Source organism: Pteropus alecto, unplaced genomic scaffold (genome assembly GCF_000325575.1).
Source record: "Pteropus alecto unplaced genomic scaffold, ASM32557v1 scaffold157, whole genome shotgun sequence".
Lineage (NCBI taxonomy): Eukaryota > Metazoa > Chordata > Mammalia > Chiroptera > Pteropodidae > Pteropus > Pteropus alecto.
The window spans coordinates 863343-867198 of NW_006440626.1; positions in this window are offsets into that span (position 1 = coordinate 863343).

The following is a 3856-nucleotide window of genomic DNA, read 5'->3' on the forward strand; positions in this document are numbered from 1 at the left end:
TTATTATTCACCCCGAGGCTCAGAGAGACTGTGGGACTTGTCCAAAGTCACACAGTTTAAGCGTGGGGAGCCCTGATCAGCTCATGTCCCACCCCAAAGGCAAGTCCTTGACCCCACACGATTGCCCAACTGATTGCGCCTTGTCTCATGCCGGGAACTGGGAAGGGTCCCTCCGTTTGCTCAGAACAGATGGAGTCAATGAGTCAGTAGGAGGGTCAGGCACCCACGTTGTGACCGGTCCAGTTTGGGGCCCCAGAGACAACCAGCTCTTGGAATAGCATGCGCCTTATGGGGCTGACCTTCTACTTGGGGGAAAGAAAAGAAATGTTTGGGTGAACAAGATCAGTGCAAACTCTGATCTCTGCTGTAAAGGAGGCTGGTGTTGGACAGAGCATTGGGGGGTGGGTGGGGGGAGGCGTAGCGGCCTGGGGAGGCCTCCCCAAGGAGGACGTGTGAGGGAGGCCTGAATGCCGACCTTGAGGCAGCAACTCGGCTGCAGGTCGAGTGTCCCGCCGGCACAGTGTGCAAAGCAGGCCAGGAAGTCTCCATTTTCCTCCTACCCCAGGCCGCTCCCTCTTGGCCTTGTGGGCCGGCTCCCAGTGCTGCCTGCCCACCCTGCCCATCATCGCTAGTGGCACCGCCCCCCATCCGGAAGCAGGAGCCTCGATCAGAGTGGCTGCGAGCGTGAGGCCGGGTAAGGACTGCGGGGGTGCCCAGTACAGCGTCTGGGCTGTGTCTGCGCACCTGTGTCTGCGCACCTGTGTCTGCGCACCTGTGTCTGCACACCTGTGTGTGAGACAGGCAGGCAGGGAGAGAGTACCCCCAGAGGGAGGCGGGGCCAGGATTCCAAGCCCAGAGCAGCATGAAAGGGCAGCGTGAACATGGAGCCAGGTGGCCGGGGCAGGACACGAGACGGGAAGGGCGTGGGAGACGAGCCTGGCAAGGCGGGAACGGCCGGACCGCGGAGGGGCAGGTGCGAGCTCGGACCGCAGGCGGCAGGAGCCGGGAAAGCGTTCAGTGCCGGTGAGACATGTGCCCTGGAGCGGACGTGAAGTGCACGATCTTAAATCTGCGCGTGGATGGGATGTCACACGTGTGCACACCCTCCCGCGCGCCCTCGGCTCAAGACGGAGGACACCTGCAGCCCCGTTCGGTCGGCCACGCGGACGAGTCTCGCCGTCTGCACTGTCTCTAAGCGGAGTCCTGAGGTCCGTGGGCAGCGGGAGCTCGTCCCCCGCATTGTGGGCGGCCACCGCACAGACGCTCAGCCCTTCATCCGCGGGTCAGCCGGTCCCGCCCGTGAGCGTTCACTCTGCCCGCTTTCCGACCCGCAGGTTCTGCTGTGAGTCGTGAGCGTACCCGCAGGCGCGGGTCACGGGCTGGGCGTGTGCTCAGCGCGGGGACACTTCCAGTGTTCCCCAAAGTGGCTGAACCACTCTACACTTGCGCCTGCAGTGTGTGGGAGTTCCAGGGGTGACAGCTGGGGCTCGGGGAGGTGATTCGGAGACATCCGTGCTGCCGACCGCGTAGCGGTGGAGAGAGGCAGTGGTGGCTGGAGTCGGGGGCAGGCATGTGGGGACAGTCTTGAGGGTGGCTCCAGCGCTCTGTGGGAAGCCACGTTGGGGACCGAGAGTGTGGCAGCTTCTCCTGCCCCCTGCCCTGACATGGAGGGGCCGGCGTCATCCCGGGAGGATCCTGCGTGCACCGGCCTGGGGTGGCCCTGGAGTAAGAGTAGCCTCCAGGTGGTCAGGACGCGCACCCAGTGCCAGGACCCCTGTCAGAGCCGCCTGCCAGGCCCCGGCCCCCTCTCCATGCCCAGGGAGCACTGGGAGGTGGGGACTGGCTCAGAGTCCCCCGGCGTCCCCAGCCTCAGGTGTGAGATGGCAGCACGGCCTGTGGGGTGGCCCTTTGCAGGCCGGCCACCCCACCCCGCGCTCAGTCTGCCCCGCCGGCCTCCGCGCTGCCCGGCGCCCGTCTGTGCCACCTGTGTCCAGCGCCGCCACCACCCCGGCCTCCTTTTGGACCACCGCTCCTGTTTTCCATAAGAGGAAACCGAGCTTCGCAGGTGTGGCTTAAGCTGCCCAGACTTAGCCCACTGATCCAGGGCAGGGCTGGGGCGGGGTCCTCCAAGCCAGGGCCCTCCGCCCCGCTGCACCCTCCCGGGGCCTGTCCCTCTGCCTCCTGCCTTGGAGGGACACAGAGTTCTGCATTCTTCGCTCCCTCGGGAGAGTGGGGGCCCTTGAGGTCAGGGTGGGGCTGTTGCATCTCCGCCCCCTGGTGCACAGGTGATGCTCGTGGCCTCCAATTGACCTGAGCAAGACCCAGGGGGCTGGAGAGGGGCTCCTAGGAGCTGGTTAAGGAGGGGGTCACTGTCGTCGTGGGGTAGGAGGCGGGAAGAGGGGCCTCCGTGGAGCTACGGCCCCCTCCGGCTTCCCGTTCGTGCTGGTGGTGGATGGACGGACAGCAGCGCAGCTTCTCCCGGCGGCTTCGTCATGCTTTTTCCTCAGCGGGAAATTACATCACAGAGACGGTTAATACCCGCTCGCGTGCGGGGAAAACGATTAAACGCCGCCACCGGGCTCCCGGGTGAGCCGGGCCCAGCGAACGCAGCGTGATGAGGGGCAGCTGAGCCGGTCTGAAGAGGGCCGTGAGGCGGGCAGAGGCGGTGTGACAGAAAGCTCACTGGGGGCCCGCACTAGGCATCTTGTCCCGGGCCAGGGGTGACGTTACGAGGGACCCAGAGGCCAAGGGGCAGGAAGGCCGTCCCCAAGCTCTCTCTGCTGGACTCGACGCAGCCTGACGGCGACGCTCCGGGTCCTGGTGCTCCAGCACCCTCTGCCCCTCTGTCCAGCTGCTGGACTCCAAGCCCAGGCGACTTTCCACGACATCACAGAAGTGAAAAGCCAGATGATGATGCTCTTCGGTGACCTAATGAAGCCTGCTCCCGACTGCACGCTCGTTCTTCATCATTGGTGTCCCGTGGCCCATTCCCCTGTCTCACTCAGTGTCCTGCGACCCTTCACGCTGTGCCACAGAACATCCTGTGGTCCATCCTCCCATTCCACACTGTCCCATGGTCCACCCCCTCGTCCCACACTGGGAGGTAAAACACATCAGGCTTGCGGTCATGTTAGGAAGGTCTGTGTTGGGGTCATCAGCATCCTTTTAGGGGATTATTGCGCTGGGCACAGACTTTGCTAGCGGACTCGTCCCCCTAGCTGTGAGCTTGGGGGTTCCTGGCACAGCCGGGTCCCAGATCGGACGCCGGAGCCTGTTCGTCTCATCTTCTCCAGGGAGAGGTCCACGTGACCCGCCCTCATTTCCTGAGTGTCCGGCACTTCACATCGGCCGAGCGGACACAGGAGCAGCCCTGCGTGGGCTCTGGAACGGGGCAGCCTGCTTGGACGGCCCCCCAATCCCAGCCCGGCCCCTCGCAGGCTACTCGGCATCTCCAAGCCTCGCTCTCCCCACTGTCTCTGCTGTGAAGGGGGAAGTTAATAGCCCTCCCCGTCCCTCCTAGGGTGACAGCGAGTGGGGAATGGCGGTCCTGCCCGGTGCCACTATGCGTCAAGTGCTCCAGAAACGGTGGCCTCAGTGCGGGGCGCGTCTGTGCCTTCTTTCTTTGCGAACCCTGTCCCCTAAGACTGGCGTCGCTGTGCCCGTCCTCACCAGCCCGTCCTTCCAGACCCCTGCTTCCTGGTGCCCTCTCCCTGCCCCAGGACCCGGCCAGGGTCGGGGGGGCGGGCGACTCTCCCTTTGGAAACCCCATTCCTGGGTCGCCTCAAAGCTGTGACGAGGTGTCCGCATCCCACGGTGGCTGGCAGCCTTTTTCTTTCATTCATTCGTTTACTCATTC